General features: G+C 41.2%; 1 pseudogene; it reads left to right on the top strand.

Moving 5' to 3' along the window:
* The window catches only part of LOC137746452 (disease resistance protein RPV1-like), a 37,215-nt pseudogene that overhangs the window by 17,734 nt on the left and 365 nt on the right, over positions 1-19,116 (top strand).

Here is a 19,116-nt window from a genome sequence, read left to right as displayed (position 1 = left end):
TAAGTATGCATGGCCTTGCAACAACACCAGCTGAGGTCAACTTGCAGGCATCACGAAGCTGTAGTTAGGAGCAATACAAGTAACCAAGTTCTTCGGTTTATATTACACCGGAACACATGAATGCTTTAAAACATTATGTAGTAGTGATAGATTAAAACCTAGAAGCCACCACTGGTCCCAACTCCCTTGTATATTTCATTTCTTTTTTTTTCCCATCAAGTTTTGTAATATGAACAAGCGTGCAGGAAAACAGGATACCTGCTATGAAGCTGGTCCTATATAGATATAGATGTATGAAGAGTTACCTTGTTACAAGCTCCTTTACCGACTCAGTTTCCAGTCCGAACCCAAACGGGAAAAGTGGATCATAGTGTGAATCACCAACATTCATTGGGAGTTGACCAACAGTTCTAAACCATGATCTTGGAAGCTTTCCATTGAATCCATGATCCCCAAAAAGGACATCAGTAAAGCCTTGGCCTTCAGAGCCTGGCAACCATGCTGCCACCATAGCATCAATCGAGGAAATATATGGTTCAATTACAATAGGTCTGCCAGTTATTAAGATAACAATGCACTTGACACTTTCACACACATTGCTGATGACACTTGGGTCAGGTTCTTGTGGACTTTTATTCAAGAAAAACAAGATTGCCCTCAATAAATGGGTAGGCTTTTCAGATGTTCCCACGCGCAGCTTACACCCCTGGAGGTCTCAATAGCTGAATACAATTGCCCACAACTCACCTGCCCTTGGCAAGGAATTAAAGATAAGGATTAATTACCCAAATTCTATCTTTAATACATTCCCAATTGAAGATTGACTCCAATCAAGTAAGTAATCCTAATTTAAATAAATTAGGGATAATTACACCATTATCTCAATTTATTATTTCCTATTTAATATCTTGGGAATATTTAGAGAATATCTCTCCATTAAACACTATATGGCCGGCCCTAGCCTTATAAATACCCCATATTCTACCAATTTTTCAGAGCTTTTGCAACCCTAAAAAAACCTAAACACTTTACTCTCTCATAGAAACTAACTTAGGCATCGAAGATCCGTTGACCTAACTCCCCCCCCCCAACCTTGTGGGCGCGTGAGGCTTAGGTCTGTGATCAAAGGTGTTAACACGACGGCAGAGGTCCTCAAGGCTTAACACGACGGCAGGAGGAACTCCACCGCCGTGAAGCTGCGCCATTATCACTACCACCATGACCCAGCAGCCACGGCAAGGCCACCAGGCCACGACACTACTCCCACCATCGCTACCCTTGCAGCGCCGCACCCAGCCAAACCCTAAGCAGGAGGCCCAAGTCAATTTCCAAGCCCATGGGCAGGAGGACTAAACTTGGCAGCTGCCATAAGAGCCCCAGCCCATTGCAACGGCAGGCCTAACTGCACAGCAGGCCTAAACCCGAACCCAGAACATGGCAGCTGCTGCCAGCCAAATAGCTCAATTGGCCCAAGCCCAAGCCACTCAGCCAGCAGGCCATGATGTGGTAGCCCAACGACCAGGAGGGCCTATTGCCATGCAGGCCTAAAGCTAGCAAGCGCCGATCCAACGTGGACAGCGACCAGCTCTAATGACCCAGCCCGCAACCCAATCCATTTTAAGGCCACCTCCAGTGATCCAGATTCCGACCATAAGTCTCGTGATCGATTCAAGATTACTTTCACCTCACTTTTCTCAGGAATGCCCTCTTTAGGCTCAAGTTTTGTACTTGCAGTCCATTATACTTCCATCACACATGGAGACGCCCATTTTCTAAGCTCTTCTAATCCAAATGGCGAGCATCACCTGCCCTAACAGGTCGCCAATTTGACGAACGCCCTCGCGTAGCAAACCACCTTAGTGAACTAACTCCTTGAGCGCATCGAGTTGCAGCGCACCCCAGATGAGGTGTCACGAAGCAGGACAAGGGCAGAAGAACGTGACTCATTCTAGCGACGTTTCTAGCGACGTCCCGGCAAAGAGTCGCATTCCAGCGACATCCTGGCAAAGAGCCGCTCAACCTTCACGAACCGTGCGTTCGGCTAGTGTGCACTTTCGTTTGGGCCTCGGGGAAACGTCTTCTCCCGCTTAAATGTGCATAAAAACGTTCATTCTTGACTAAGCTCACAAGTCAGTATGTATTCGAGGTTAAGTTCATACTTCGATGAGAACTCAGGACATTCCGGGAGAAACGTCCATACTAGGCTAGGCCCATAAGGAGATCCTTCTACGAAGCAACGGAGTAGGCAGCCGCATGACACCCAGAGAAGAGTACGTAAGCCATCTAGCTCAAGTTCCACTGGCAGCCCCCGCCTAGAGCGGTGGCGAGCAACACAGGGTTAACTGCGTGTACCACAACCGTGGCACAGACGAGAAGAACGAGCAAAAGAGCAACATGGATCGACAGGTCAACACCGAGGGCAGCTAGAGACTCCGTTGCCCCCATCAGGCTTAAATTCAGGAGGAAGTACAAAGGCTCATAACAGAGCAGCTGACTGGATTCCAGCGCATTGACACTACTGATGATGCCCTCCGTAAAGACGTGGCCAACCTAAGTAAGGCACCATTTACAGACGATACCGTGGAAGTTCAACTCATCATATTTCACATCGTTCAGGGGAGATGAAGATTCGGACATGCACTTGATGAACTACCGAAGTGCCATAACCCTCTATGCCAACAAGGACGCTATTATGTGCAAAATCTTTGCCACGACGCTCCAAGGTGAGGCATAAGACTAGTTCCACACCTTGCTGCCACGTTCAATCCGGAACTTCACTGAACTTTCCTTGGTTTTCACTAAGGAATATTTGTTCTACTGCTCAATTAAAAAGAAGTCTAACCACCTCTTCAACATGAAGAAATACCTGAAGGAGTCACTCCTCACTTATGTCAAAAGATTTAAGGCGAAAAAGGCAAAAATTGTCCGATGCGATGACAGCATCGCATGCTCAGCTTTCCGAAAGGGGCTCCTAGCAGATCACCCACTTTTCAGAGAATTGATTATGGGCGATAACCTGTCCCTAGTAAACTCTTATGCTTTGGCAGAAAAGCACTCCCTCTGGGATGAAGAAAAACGCTCCCAGAAGCAGCTGAGCAAAAATGCAAAGACGCGGAACCAACTCAGAAAAAGGCAAGCGATAAATCGCTCAACAACAAAAGCAAAGGGAGGCACAGCACCCAAGACGTGCACCAAGTTCTTAGTCCCGATTAACCAGAACCTTCGCGATCTCAAGGACAAGCCATGGTTCAAGCCACTGCTACCCATAAAGGGCGACACCGCTAAGATGGACCAAACCAAATACTGCGTATTCCACAGAGGTCATGGGCACACACCCAATGATTGCATCACATGAAAAAGGTACCTTGAGCAGCTCGTGATGGAAAACGAATGCTACAAGTATGTCGACAAACCAGCTGCCCAGCCAAAGTGAGAAGTAGATGCCGATGCCGAACCCCCAACCAAGACAATTCGAATTAACAAAGTCTTTGCCGAATCTGAGCATTTAGAGGCCACCAACAATTCCAAGAAGAGGAAAATCCAGCAAGCGAGATCTGTCAATCAGGATCAAGCCATATATGCTGTACCTGGACCAATCATCAGCTTCACCGAGCAGGACGCTGAGGGAGTAGACTTTCCCCACAACGACGTCCATGTGATTTTTGTACAACTGGCTTAAGACATCGTTGACAGAATCATGGTGGACAACGGAAACTCAGTCAACATCCTACAACTCTTAGTCATCCAGAAGATGGGCCTGGAAAGCACGATCCAACGCAAAGTAGAGGTCTTGACCGGATTTAACTTACTTACCTCAACTGCCATTAGCACTATCACACTCGACGTAACCAGTACACCGATTGTCTCATCACAGACCTTCATGATCGTCAGCGACCCATCTCCTTATAGTGGGATATTGGGCTGACCCTGGCTTGTGAAGATTGGAGCTGTGACCTCAATCAAGTACCAGAAAATCCGATTTGGCATTTTGGGAGGAGCAGTCAGAGAGATCAAAGGCGACCAGGCCATGTCCAGGCGATGCAATGTACAAGTTCTTAAGGAGACGAAGAAAAAATCTTTTGCCCCAACAGTAGCAACTAAAGTGCAAAAAAATGATTCTACCTCCACCGAATAGCAATCACAGCAGGCAGGTCAAGAAGTTGGCATCAAGGTTGACAATGCCGTGGAAGATGAATCAGGATGGAAACCCGAAGAAGATGCTGAGCACATCTTCCTTGACCCTAAGCAGTGGTCAGACCACGCCGAATGTGCATCCAAAGAAGATCTAAGTGATCCTGGATATGAAGTCCCCCACCACTCTGAAGGAGATCCATGACCTGACGAGTAGCTGCACTTAACCAATTCCTCTCACGAACTATCAACCAATGCAAGCTTTTGTCAAGACAAACAGGATGCATAGCGAGGCAATGGGAACGACGAAGTGCGAGAAATGATTACAAGGCACTTAAATTAAACCCTTCTTGTTGACAATTGTAGTAAAGATGCAAGAAGGGATCGTTCTAGACCGGGGATTAGGAGGGATTGCTAATCTACTTAAAACTGACTTTAAAACATAAAACTAGGCTTGAAAACACTTAACTAGACTCAAAGAACTCAAAACAAACTAAAAAGACTCGAAACAACACAAAACAATTAAATAGACTCAAACTAGACTCTGGGACTTAATTTGGACGAATTCTAACTTTAACTTGACTTAAAACACTTAAAAACACAAATTGGACAGATTTTAGCTAATTTTGACACAATAAAGTAAAGGAGATTGGGTTTTTGACGAATTTGAAGTAAAAACAAGTAAACTGTAGAAACTAAGTAAAGGAATACAAATTTGGGTGAATTGATGAGTGATTAGCTAGCTAGAGGGTCCTTCTCCACACATGACACACGTGCATACAAATTGATTTCCAGTTGCTTTTCCAATAAACCATGAACCTTAACACCCCAGATTAACCGTGACATCACTAATTAACCCTCAGATTTTCCTTAAGTCATTGAATTGGATGGACAACGCATCGGCAACCAAATTATTCTTCCCAAGTTCCCTACATGAGCTGCATAATAGAGACACAAGCAAAGATCATTAAGTTTCATGAAAATCATAAGCATTGACAAGGCATTTGTAACTATGACATCATGATACTCATGCCAGGAATTTAACTTAACATGATTGTGACCAGCAACCTTTACTACTTGTGAATATAAGTTTGTAACGATTATGTGAAACTCCCTTATATTCTAGCATCAAATTCAAGCATGCAAACTAAGTAGTCCTCCTTAATCAACATACAAGAATAAGTTCTTAATCAAACAATTAAGTAAATCGCATTCACAATTTATGAAATCACAACTAGAATTAATCAATTCATATCACAAATATAATCATGGTTTCAAAGTCTCCTCTTCATAGCAAAACAAAGAGAATTTAAATTAAACATTGAAAACAAAAGATAGATTACACCTAAAAACGTTCCAACAATCTAACTTGAATAGCCAAAAACGTCCAAGGCTGCTTCTCCTCTCATTCTTCCTTGCTAAGCTACGGCACAAGGGCATAAGGGTGTGAAATTGGGTTTTGGTGTATTATGGTGAAGGATTGACAAATGGCAGGGAAGTATGATGAACGATAGGGTGCGGAAGTGTGTATAGATGATGGCTGAATGGAAGGATGCGGCTATGGGTGAAGACGGGGATGAATGATGGTTGATTTGTGTATATGAATGAATGGATGTGTGTATGGGTGCGGCATAAGGTTTTTATTTTAGGGAAAGGATCTTAACTTTAATTAAATATTTTAGGAAAGAATTGGACCCCAAATCCCCAAGGAAAAGGAGAATTAAAGTCAAAATCCTAAGGAAAAAGGGAAGGGATTTGCGGCAAGGAAAATAGAAAAGGGAATAGTGTTTCCCTTGCACGGCAAGGAAGGAATAAAAGGTAAGGTGGTGCGACATCCCCTTTTGACTAGGATTAAGGCCTCTAGAATTTATATTTAAGTGTCCTAAATTAATTAGGGACCCTCTTTGGTAGCTGGAACTTATGTAGGAAAAGATTAGGGAAGCAAAGTCAAAATAAGGAAGTTTGACTCATGTTTCCTTCTTTGTGGCTGATTCCTTTACTTCCAAATCTTGAATTAATTTCTTCCATCTCTTTAGCAGATTCCTAGTCTCCTTTGGTCTTCAATTTCGTCCATCCACCTTGCTCCAAGCATGTGCTAATCATTCCAAGCCCAAAACTGCTCCAAATTGCACTTTCTTGCCACTTTAACCATTTGGACCTACAAACACATGAATATAGCTCAAAATGCTAAAATAACTATGAACTAACAACATAAATGTAAGAAAACAAGCTAACTAAGGCGCCTAAATATGCTCCTATCAGGAAGCTAGATACCCGAAAATCGAAACTTTGATTTTGAAGCTAGTTGTTGCAACCCAGAAGCTTAAGCTGTACATTTAGACGTATGCAGTCATGACGTGATATTTTGCACGGCCCAGACACACGATGTTAAAGGAGCGAAAACTGGCAGATGTTCTGACTAGCGCAGCAACTTAGCCCAAAAATGCCCCAGAGGCAGCCGAGCACACCGTATCAGCATCAACCCCACATGCATGATACTTTTAATGCTTACACGTCGATGTATCATCCAACTACCAAGGATCGAGAGCAGGCATAGTTCTTACTACCCCAGACGATTTAATGCTTGAACAGGCGATCACTCTGAGCTTCAAGGCATCAAACAATGAAGCCTTACTAGCAGGTCTTCGATTGGCAAAAAACCTAGCGGTGAAGAAGCTCAAGATCTATTCCGATTCCTAGCTGATCACCAACCAAACCTCAGGGGAGTACGGAGCAAAGCATCCAAGGATGGCTCGATACTTCGAGAAGGTACGAGAGCAGCTAGTGATGTTCTAGGCGTACACACTCACTCAGTTTCCATAACCAAAAAATGCCCACGCAGACGCACTAGCGAGCCTAGGCTCCGCACTAAACCATCAGCTCAGATGCTCCATACTAGTCGAATATCTGGAAAAGCTAAACAAAGATAAGGAACCAGCAGTCGAGGTGGCGCAAATCAACACGACCCCGAGTTGGCAAGATCTCATCATTGACTACATAGTCAATGGAACACTCCCTCCAGACAGACTGGAGTCAAGGAAGCTCCAAATGAAGGCAGCACGCTACTACATGTGGAACAACATGCTCGTTCGAAGATCTTTTTCAGGACCACACCTCCGCTGCCTATCGCCTTCCGACGACCTAAAGATCCTTAGCGCAATCCACAAAGGCGTCTGTAGAAACCATTCAGGAGGCCGCTCCCTAGCACAAAAAGCTCTTAACGTTGGCTATTATTGGCCAACCATGTATCAAGACGCCAAGGAGTATGTACAAAGGTTCGACAGCTGCCAACGCTTCAAGCCCGTGCCTGCGCTACCTGCTAGTGAACTTTACCCGCAGACGAGCCCTTGGCCATTCATGCAGTGGGCGATTGACCTGGTAAAGCCAATGCTGCCTGTTACTGGAGCAGATGCATAATGATTGTAGTGACCGACTACTTCACAAAATGGGTCGAAGCTGAACCCATGACCACAACTACCCAGACGGACATAAAGCGCTTCATATGGAAGAACATAATCTGCCGCCTCAACATCCCACACTCCATCGTCACTGAAAATGGTCCACAGTTTGTGGGCAAAGACTTGGCAAAGTTCTTCGAAAAATATGGCATCAAGCAGCACATGTCCATGCCCTAGTATCCGTAAGGCAACGGGTAGACCGAGGCGTCCAACAAGACCATCCTCGACTGCCTTAAGAAGACCCTCTCAGACAAGAAGGGCAAGTGGCCAGATGAACTCCCTAGTGTTCTATGGCCATATCGCACCACCAAAAGACGAGCAACCGACATTCTCCCTAGCATATGGTTCTGAGGTGATCATTCATCCCAACGTTATGGTGCCAAGCATCAACACTGTACTTTCAAATTTTGAGCAGAACAAGAAGGAGATGGCCACCAACTTAGACCTGGCAGAGGAAAAGCGCGAGAAGGTTATTACCCGCATTTCGGCCTATCAGTAGCAGTTCCTCTCTAGCTACAACAAGAGGGCAAAAATCCTGCAGTTCCAGCCAGGAGATTTAGTCCTCAGAAAAGTCTTAATCACTGCTCGACAGGAAGGCTCCAAAAAATGGCTCCCATCTGGGCAGGTCTTTACAAAATTAGTCGAATAGGCGGAAGGGGCAGCCACACCCTTGCCACTATGAGCAACAAAGAGATTAACAAACAATGAAATGTCTACAACCTGAGAAAGTACTACATGTGACCTCCCACCATTCCTTGGACCCCGTTTAAGATGAAAAAGTTCGAAGACTCAAGCAACTTAATAGACAAAACCTTACATGCTGAGAATTATCAGTTGTTATGCCATTACTGCCTACGAGCAAAGTTAATAAAAGCCTCTATTTTCAATGAAGATTGAATGAGTTATTCACAAGTCTAGGTTAAATGCATAAATAAACTGACCAACCTTGCAACAAGCAGAAGACACCTGCTGCCCTGCAGATATGGCGCAAGCTCTCCAACAAGAGAGGATAAACTAATCAACCCTGCAACAAGCAGAAGACGCCCTCTGCCTTGCAGACATGGCGTAAGCTCTCCAGCAAGAGAGGATAAACTAATCAACCCTACAACAAGCAGAAGACGCCCACTGCCCCGCAGATATGACGTAAGCTCTCCAGTGAAATATGATAAGCTAATCACCCTTGTGACAAACAGAAGACGCCCGCTGCCCTGCAGACATGGTGTACCCCTGTGATAAGTAGAAAACGCCTGTTACCCTGCACATGGTGTACCCCTGTGACAAGCAGAAAATGCACGCTGCCTTGTAGCATGGTGTATCGCTATGACAAGCAAAAGACACACTCTCCCCATTCAGACATGGTGTGTGCTCTCCAATACGAGAGGGTAAACTAATCCGGAATATCTAGACGTGGAAGGGTGGTACAACTGCTCAGTTTCTCCTGAATGCAGCGATTACCTGAGCTGGATGATGAGTCGATATTATACTATATATTTTACCCTAATCTTAGTATTAATTTATTGGTTATTTTGGTAAAATTTTGATACTTTGTAATGTATTTTCAATGTAGGACATTCAAATTCCTCTGGAGCAAAAAGTGATCAAACGGATGAATTTTGGAGTGATTCCAATTGGAGGATGTTTATGTGCCTTTCAAGATGATTGTATCAAAAGTCCATATAAAAATTCAATTTTTTCTTACCTTGGTGCAGCACGGAGAAGAAGAACTACAACGAGAGACGACTATCTATATGGGCAAGAAAAGAATAACGCTAGGGGAGGGAGAATAACAATTTCCTTTGGCTTATCTTTCTTGTTGGGATAATAATTATTCTCCAAATTTATTTAATCCCCTACTTAAGGCAAAATTAAATAGGTATAGTGAATAATTATTTTCCTTTTCCTAGAAGAAGTCTATTGTTTGAATTTAATCCTCTAAAGAATATCCCCATCCGTGTGTCTCCATCAATGCCTGCATGTGGACATTTTCTGAGCAGCTCCTTAAAATGCTTCCATGCCTCGTGAAACTCTTCATTAGGCTTTTTGGCAAAGGATAAAATTTGAGTCCTCATATCAAGAGTTTTTGAGGCTGGATAATATTTGTTAAGAAATTTGTCACTCATCTGTGCACAAGAAGGGATACTAGCAGATGGTAGTGTAAGCATCCATGTTCTTGCCTTATCTTTCAATGAATAAGGAAACAAACGAAGTTTGATTGACTCTGCAGTAAACCCCCTCACTATAATGTTTTTGCACCCCATTAAAAACTCTGTGATATGCATATTTGGATCCTCATGAGCTAATCCATGAAAAGTAGGCAAAATCTCCAACATGTGATGTCTTATCTTGAACGCGTCGCCTTCCTCTTCTGGATAAACAATGCAACTAGGTAATTCATTAGCATGGGCTGCTAATGTATCTCTCAAAGGACGCCCGGCAGCTGGTATGGCAAAAGCCATGGTATCTTGCCTATTCCAAACCCCTGAAAACAGATTTTTCAGAAAAGTGTCCTCCAATAAGGGTTCCCACGCCAAAATCTGCTCCCTGTGCCTTTCTCGTAATATGCGTTCCGGTTCTGGATTGAATTTTAACTGCTGTTGATTCTGGGATTTGGTGCAAACCATATACAAAATCTGCCCAGATTGTGTGATTTGTAGAAAGAAAAACGAAAATTAAATTAAAATTTGTTGTTTTTATTTTTAAAATTTTTTTTAGCAGCAATAATTAACAAAGAATTATGTTTAACAGAAATTGTTTATAAACAATCCCCGGCAACGGCGCCAATTTCTTGATAGGGATTTTACCACCTGCCACAGTAGAGATAAAATCACACAAAATACTTGCAAGAGAACAAGGTTTTTGTAGTATAAATGGCTCAAGTAAGGTCATTTTCCGCTGGGATTATTTAAAACAATGTATGGAAAACCCTAATCCTAATTAATTATCTGAAAGTCAAAATTGGAAAATGTTGATTTTGAATTTAAAAGTATTAAAAACGAATTTTAATAAAAGTAATTTAAAGAAAGCAACTAATGACCAATTAAAAAGGAAACAAATCAAAGAGAAAAGATTTTTAAAAATAACTTTGGAAAAACACTAGGGTTCCGCTGTCACCCTAACAATCCTACGTAGGGCGTTTGTTTGCCCTCACTAGGTTGGACTGGACTGGACTGGACTAGCTATTAGTCCAATACTGTGTTTGTTCCATGCTGGGACTAACATTAATGAGACTAAAGGGGACTAGCATGGACAAAACCCTTCACTAAGAGGTCTTAGCGAGACCCCCCAATAACCATGGGACTAGCTAAGACTATCCTCTCTTTCTCATCCTCGTCATGCTCAACGACCACTCCCGACAAACTCCTCGTCATCTCCGGTCACCTAGATCAATCATTAACTTTCCAACTCTCTTTCAGATCCATTTCACAACCAACTTTCATATAAAATATACCAAATTGAAGCTGGGAGTGACAAGATTACGATTTTACCTAAATCGAGGCCAAAATGTGGTCGAATGTGGCCGGAAAATGGCCTGGAAGTCTCGGCCTGTTTGGGCTTCTTCAAATCCATGACATATTCGAGCATTCAAAGCTAAGATCTCAGTCTAGGGATGGTGATGAATTTTTTGGCGGTGCTAACTTCATCCAATTTAACAATGGTTGGCCGGAAAACACATCGGGAAACCTGCAACTCATCGGGAAAATTGGAGCCGTGAGGTTCCATTCGAACAACGCATAGCTAGAGAGGGAGGGATGACAGAGAAATAAAGACTGGAATCAATAAGGAGTTTGACCAGGAATGAGAAAGAGACATGAATTAAGAGGTCTAAGAGGAAAAAAAGAGGGAGAGGGTGGGACGATGAGAGCAGAGGAAAAGAGTGGGACGGAAATGGTAGGAAAAGATGAAGAAAAAGATAAGATCATAATAAAATATTAATAATTTATATATTAAATAATATAATATTAGAATTTGTTATTATCCAGCTTCTTAGTCCAATACTGCACCAAACGCTTCACTAAGTTAGTCCAGTTTAGTCTAGTCTAAGCCAGTCCAGCTTAGTCCTTGAAGCTAATCCAGTCCGAGATAGTCCGGCGCAACAAATGCCCCCCACATCCTTATGAATTACACATGCATATTTTGAAGGTTAGGTTTTCCTAAAGTATGCTCTATTTGGAACCCCCAATATAGAACGTATATCTAACATGCAACCCGTCCGTGGCGTCCAGATCGAATGTGAACATGCAAGACTCATTAAGTTTTGTGAAGACCTTTTGAAAACCATATAACTCCTAAGACGTGTTGTCCATCTTAAGTAGTTACACATGTTAACCACAAGAAGCCTTAGTCAATTTTAGGGACAGTCATCCGCCAAAATTGCATCAAATTACTTTTCTAAATATCCTAATGGTCGCGAAGCACTAAGACAAATAGATAGTTTAAAGCACAGTGATTAACAATCCAAAACTTGCATGCATAAATTCATAAGAAAATTAAAAAGAGACTACATATTCTTGCTAAGGATCATGGCCTCACCCTAGCGAAAGGGATTAGTTACACATATTCATAAATAAAATCAACATAATTGTATTAAATTAGAAAAAGGATGAAAACACCTGAAGTGTAAGTCTTGAAATCTCCAAAACTTTAGCCAAACTATTCTCTCAAAAGTTGCATATGCCCAAAAACAATCCCCCCCCCCCCCCCCCCCCCAGGTTTTAGCCAAAAGGCTTATTTATACAACTCTCATTAAAATCCTCCTAGTCAAAGGTATCCAACTAGGAAACCTAAAAACTTGAAATAGAATAGGAAACATAATCCTAAATTAACTTGGTAAATTCGCCTAGAAATCTGCACAGCCACGTTTTGGACCCAAATCAACTCAAAAACTGGCCCAAAGTAGCTGGATTTAAAGCTTGAACTATTCTGAACACTTCTCTAGAAGGCCACGAACCCATATGAGGTCATCTTGGGCTCCAAAAACGCAAGTCAAACTTAGAAACGTCACTTTCCAGCAACGCGCACTGCTTCTTTATTTAATCGCCAGAAAATAACCGCTCTGTAGAAAAATCTCAAATTTTGATACGAACAAGAAAAGTGACACACAAATGTCCTCCAATTTGAATCACTCCAAAATTCGTCCGTTTGATCATGTTTTGCTTCAGAGGAAGTCGAATGTCCTATATTGAAAATATAACACAAAGTATCAAAATTCTACCCAAAAAATTACCAAATTAATACTAAGAATAGGGTAAAATATATAATATAATATTGACTCATCATCTATCTCCAAATCAAGAAAGAAGATCAAGTTCAAATTGGGAAACAACTTCACAAGCCTAAGCAGCTTGGGATTCCTACACCTACTATCATTTTCCTGCGTGCATCACAGTAGGTGTGGGGGCATTTATGGAGCCTAAAATAATCCCAATAATTCTAGAGGCAACACGTGGACTTTTATTCAAGAAAGACAAGATTGCCCTTAATAAATGGGTAGGCTTCTTAGATGTTCCCACGCGCAACTCACACCCCTGGAGGTCTCAGCAGCTGAATACGACTACCCACAGCTCACCTGCCCTTGGCAAGGACTTAAAGATAAGGATTAATTACCCTAAAAAAGCCCTAAACACTTTACTCTCTCAGATAAACTAACTTATACATCGGAGATCCGTTGACTTAATCCCCCCCCCCCCCACCTCGTGGGCACGTGAGGCTTAGGTCTCTGATCAAAGGTGTTGATTGTTTTACATGTGCATTTTCGTCAAGACTGAAGACGGCAGAAATTTACATCAACAATTCTGACATCGTTAGGTTTGGGCTGTCTCCCGCAGTCTCAGCATAATGATGCTCACCAACCACAACAATGGCATATGCAAAGTTTTTGGACTTTACAAAATTACCATTAGGTTTCTCACCGTAGATAACTTTTATGCTTGAGTCAAATGTTGATTTTATATCACCAAGGATCGTAGTCCGTAATCATGAAAAGGAAGTTTTATGAAAAATACATTGCAATGAAAGAGAAATCATGCAATCCCATCGCGTGACGGCATGACATTCTCCATATGTAACTACTCTAACTTGATATCTTCTCTATATTTCTTTTCTATACTTTGAGCATTTTGACTATATGGCAATGTTAGTTATGACTAGAAACTCTATAAACCTATTGACCTTAAAAATTACAAAGCCTACGTGGCGCGCTGGCCGAGTAACTAATGAGCTAACTACGTCCTTCAGTTGATGCGGGGCATGCCAACTCGTCAACCGAGGAGTAAAATTTGTTGATGTCAAGTTGAACGCGCTACTGACTTCTTGATCTTGCAACTACGACCGAGGAAGAAACACGTCTCGGCCTTTGGGTTCTCGAGCCTACAGACAAGGCTGCTGGTTTTGCAAAGTTCACGAATCGTCGACGCCGGGTTCGGTCATGGTGATTATATTCATAAGAGTATAAGCATGTCGAACTGGCTCCAAATTATACGAACACAGGTACTCAAAAAAGATGTATGTCTTGATGGTAAATACAGTTCGGCCGTCAGAATTCCGAACTCTGAAACTCACTTGTGAGTATCCAATCATAAAACCACTCGGCGTTCATTGTGCCGAATGTAGTAATTGGTAACACCTTACTCGGCCGAGAAGGCTAATAAGATGACCTCTGCCAATAAAGATTCGGAAACCTTTCTCGACTGAGACTTGGATAGGTAACTAGTCGGCCTTGACACAGTGCTATTTATCGAAACTAAAGGTGTTCCTCGGTTGGCTGATTCTATGACAACAATGTTGTTTATCCAAACTGAAGATGTTCGTCGGTTGCCTTCACAGTGCTGTTTATCCAAACTGAAGATGTGTTGGCGGAAAAAGAAAATAAAAAAATCTCAAGATGTTTGAGAGGTTTGTGCAGGGCAATTTGTGTGTTGAATTGGAGGGGTTTATTCTGTTGCCATTGCCTCTATATTTATAGTGCCAGTACGCTTCATTGCTTGTTGCTTGCCGTGAGTATGCCCCGTGTAGAAGTAATATTCCTAAGAATATTAGATAATCCTTCGTGTAGGCACTCCCACTTTTTTGGGATGTGATAATGCATGAAATCCCATCGATTTGGATTTTAAAAAAAAAATGATAATGTAGCTCCAGTGAATATAATGCAATTGCATTAAAACCAATCAACGCCTACCATTATTTGGAGGCAATCCAAACTAATGGTCCAATCCAAGTGCCATGCATAATAATAGTGAATTATCATGCCGTGACCTATTCTAAACGGATTTGATGCTATCCTGATGCCAGTTATTACCATGCACGACTCTTCACTTTTGGCTTCTCCAGATGTGGTATATCCCAAGCAGACTTGCATAAACAGAGAGAGAAGTCCTCCTTCATTTCAACTCTTCCTCCACGCATGCATTAATCTTTCTGCCAATTAATATCCATTTGCCAACCCAAAAAAACATGCATTACGATAAAATCCAAACTGAGCCTTATCTTCGATCTTTTGATCCGATAGCATTTCAATCTTTTGGACTCCTTAATTATCTTTGCACTTTAGAAATAATTTTCAATAATTCCTTAGATAAGATCATGATTATTAAAATCATAATAATATCTAGACAAATTACTAATCAATCATCTCAATCTTCTTTCAATCCAACGGCTTAGAATTTTACTTATTCTACGGCCTCGATTGCTCGGGCCAATAGTGTAAAATCGGGTCCAAACAAAACCTTTTGGGTATTTTGATAAATATGTTAGTTGTGACGAGAAACTCTCTAAATTTTGTTTTTGTGTGCATGTGTGAAAATCATGGGGTAATAGTGCTCACCGATCATCCTAATATCATATTAAAATTAAAAGAGGAAATTTATGAACAAAGGAAACATAAAAGCAAACCTTGTTAAGGAAATAACATAGCAAGTATGACAGCAGGGGAACCTAAAAGCCACCCCATGTACAAAGTAAAACAAATAGTAAAAACAAAATATCTGAAATAATATTTGGTAGAAGCAAAAAGATCATGACATAAGTAGAAGTTACACACATAAAGGAGCTTTGGACCACCAATAATATGCACCATGATTTGTGAAAAAAAATTCATTAAATAGAAGAAACCATCAATTCAAATGGATTGACAAAGATACACTTCATTTAACCAAGATTTTGCACAAGATGATCAAAATGATTGATAGTGAACAATCTCAAGTACCACTTATATTGATTTTAAATTCAAGAACCAAAATAATTAGTTATGTCAATCTTAGAAACCATTTTAAATAAAAATTAAAAGGTTTAAAATATGGATGTTACTTTCTTTCATTTGTATTTGTTAGACTAACTTTAACCCTTGGGTTATAATTTAAATTTTAAATTTAGTTTTTAAACTTTCCTTATTTGATCGAACCCTTGGATCAAATATCAATTTTTGGTCGAAACTGATATTTGGGGCAAATTTAACACAAGAAACCGGCCCGGATGAAAAATTCTGACCCGCACTAGGTCTGGACGCGCTGAGGAAGAGAGAAAGCTGCGCACTTTGACGCGCTAAAGGGAAGGTAACGCGCCAAAAAGCAAGGGAAAAGGGGACATGCTGAGGGGACTGGGGCTCAGCCTGATGGGGCTGTCGGCAAACATGTGCAATCCCACTTACTTTATTTCAATCGGACGGCGTAGTTTAGTGAACTTTATCTAGCCAAAGCGACCCTTTCTTTCCTGGCAACTTCCAAGCGCCCCCTCCCCGAAGATACATTTCATTTTTCTAGTGAGAACCAACGAAGGGGGTCGTTGACCTGCAATCTTGAGTTTCTTGAGGGGCTACACGAGACTCACATTAGGCTGTCGATCTTGTGCTTGTTGATGGCTTCTTCTTCTTCATCTATTCCTGATTGGAAATACGATGTCTTCTTGAATTTTCGAGGCGAAGTCACTCGCAATACCTTCATCGGCCATCTCCACAAATATGAAATTCTATTTGTTCTGGATAATGTGGAGAGTTCTATCTATTCCTGATTGGAAATACGTTTTCCCTCAGCTGATGCAGGTGAAGCGCCACTAGATATGCAGGCAGAAATTCTATCTAGTATCACAAATATGAAAGTGGGGAGTTTAGAGATTTTGAGAAATGGTTTTCAGAAGATGATGGAAAGAGTTGGTAAGAAAAAAAGTTTTACTTGTTCTGGATAATGTGGAGAGTTCATCCCAAATTGAAGCCTTAATTGGAAAGCAACCTTCATTTGGTGGCGGAAGTCAAATCATTATAACAACTAGACATAAACAGTCACTAAGTAGACTTGGTGATCAGATGTATGAGCCCGAGTTGTTAAATGACGACGATGCTCTTGAGCTGTTTGTGCAGTATGCTTTCAGTACAAAGCAACCCACAGAAGAATACATTGATCTGTCAGGCCATTTCATAAAATATGCTCAAGGTTTGCCTTTAGCACTCAAAAGTCTTGGGAGCATTTCTCGATGACAAAAGTGTACTTGTGTGGAAAGATGAGTTAAAGAAAATAGCGAGAAACCCGCACCCGGGAATCCAAAAAGTCCTTAGAACAAGCTATGATGGACTAGATGATTTGCAGAAGGAAATATTTCTTGATATTGCATGTTTCTTTAAACAAATGAAGAAAGACTTGGCAACAAGGATTATGGAGGGTTGTGACTTCCATCCCCATACCGGATTAGACGTTCTAGTTGGTAGAGCTCTTGTCACTATCTCATCTGATGGTGTACTCGAGATGCATGATTTAATAGAGGAAATGGGTCACCAAATCGTACGCCAGGAATATATAACAGAGCCTGGAAGGCGCAGCAGATTGTGGAGCTATGAAGATGTTCATTATGTGCTAAATAAAAAAAAGGTGAGAAATACGCTCCCCTCCACTCCATTAATATAATTGCATTGAATCTTTTCTCTCTCAGTAATATTAGTAAATTTTAAAATAATAATAATAATAATAATAATACTTCCGGTATTGTTCATTTTTAACGAAAAACCTCATTTTTACATTTTCCTGGTACTATTCACTGCACCTTTATTTGTCATTTTTCATTAAAATAAAGTTTTTTTGGACTTTTTGTTAGATTTCCTTAATAATAAAAGTATAAAGCTTCAACTTTGACCAAAATCCAATTCATGAGAACCATGTGCATTGGGTGTTTTAATCTTAAGTTTGTACTCATTCAAAGTGCAATTTTGGTAATTTAGGCTACGGAAGCAGTTGAAAGCATAACTGTGCAATGGCCACACTCAAACAATGTGGTGGAATTAGATACCGCCCTTGTTCAAATGCCAAAACTAAGACTACTCAGAGTCCATACCCACTGTTTACTACCAGAGGGTGAGCCGGCCGATGATCACTGGCAATACGAGGATCTAAAGTTTCTCTCTGAAAAACTAAGTTATCTGTTCTGGAACAAATGTCCCCTAAAGTGTTTATCGTCCAATTTTAACCCAGAGAATCTTGTTGAAATTGACATGCAATATAGTTGGGTTGAACACCTCTTGAAAGGAACTAAGGTACGTTCATCATTTGCCTATATACTGCTTTGAAATGGTTTAGTTTTTAAATGCCTTATTATGTATGTAACACATATTTTCCTTGATGTATATTGACAGCCTCTTGGAAAGTTGAAAATTATCAATTTAAAAGGCTCTCATCGTCTTAAGGAAACACCGGACTTCGCTGAGGCAAAGAATCTTGAGAAGCTAATTCTTGGTGGATGCACAAGTTTATATGAGGTTCACCCATCCATTTCTGCCCTTGAAAAACTTGTCCTCTTTGATCTAAGTTGGTGCGGCAAACTCAAGTTCTTTTCAAGGAACATTTGTATGAAATCTCTTGAAACCTTTGATCTCTCTTTTTGCTCAAAGCTTGAGAAGTTTCCAGAGATTTCCGAAGTTATGGAGAAGCTTTCAAAGCTTTATTTGCAAGGGACTGCAATAAAAGAACTGCCTCGATCAATTAACAATCTTACGGGGCTTGTTACTTTGAATCTTGAATATTGCAGAGAACTTGAGATTCTTCCAAGCAGCATTGTTCAGCTCAAGTCCCTGCAACTTCTTAATCTTTCTGGTTGTCCAAAGCTCAAGGCCTTTCCAGAAAATGTCAGAAATCTGGAAAGATTAAGAGGGCTTCGCTTGGATGAGACATCTGTTAAAGGCCTTGCCCCATCAATTTCATCTCTTCAAAACCTTGAGATTTTGAGTCTAAAGCAATGCAAGAAACTTCATAGCCTTCCAAGCAGCATTCATATGAGATCTCTTCGAACCCTTAATCTTTCCAGCTGCTCCAATCTGTATAATTTTCCAGAAATTCCTGAAGTTATGAACCTATTAGAGCTTAATTTAGATGAGACTGCAATTTTAGAACTGCCCTCGTCCATCAAAAATTTTACGGGACTCGTTACCTTGAGCCTGAAGGATTGTAGAAGATTAAAGATTCTTGCAGGCAGCATTCAGATGAGATCTCTTCAAGCCCTGAATGTTTCTGGCTGCTCAAATCTGAGGAATTTTCCTGAGTTTCTAAAAGTTACG

Source organism: Pyrus communis, chromosome 10, assembly GCF_963583255.1.
Source record: "Pyrus communis chromosome 10, drPyrComm1.1, whole genome shotgun sequence".
Taxonomy (NCBI): Eukaryota; Viridiplantae; Streptophyta; class Magnoliopsida; order Rosales; family Rosaceae; genus Pyrus; species Pyrus communis.
The sequence above is the reverse complement of the archived record's forward strand: the minus strand, read 5'-3'. Positions and strand labels throughout refer to the sequence as shown.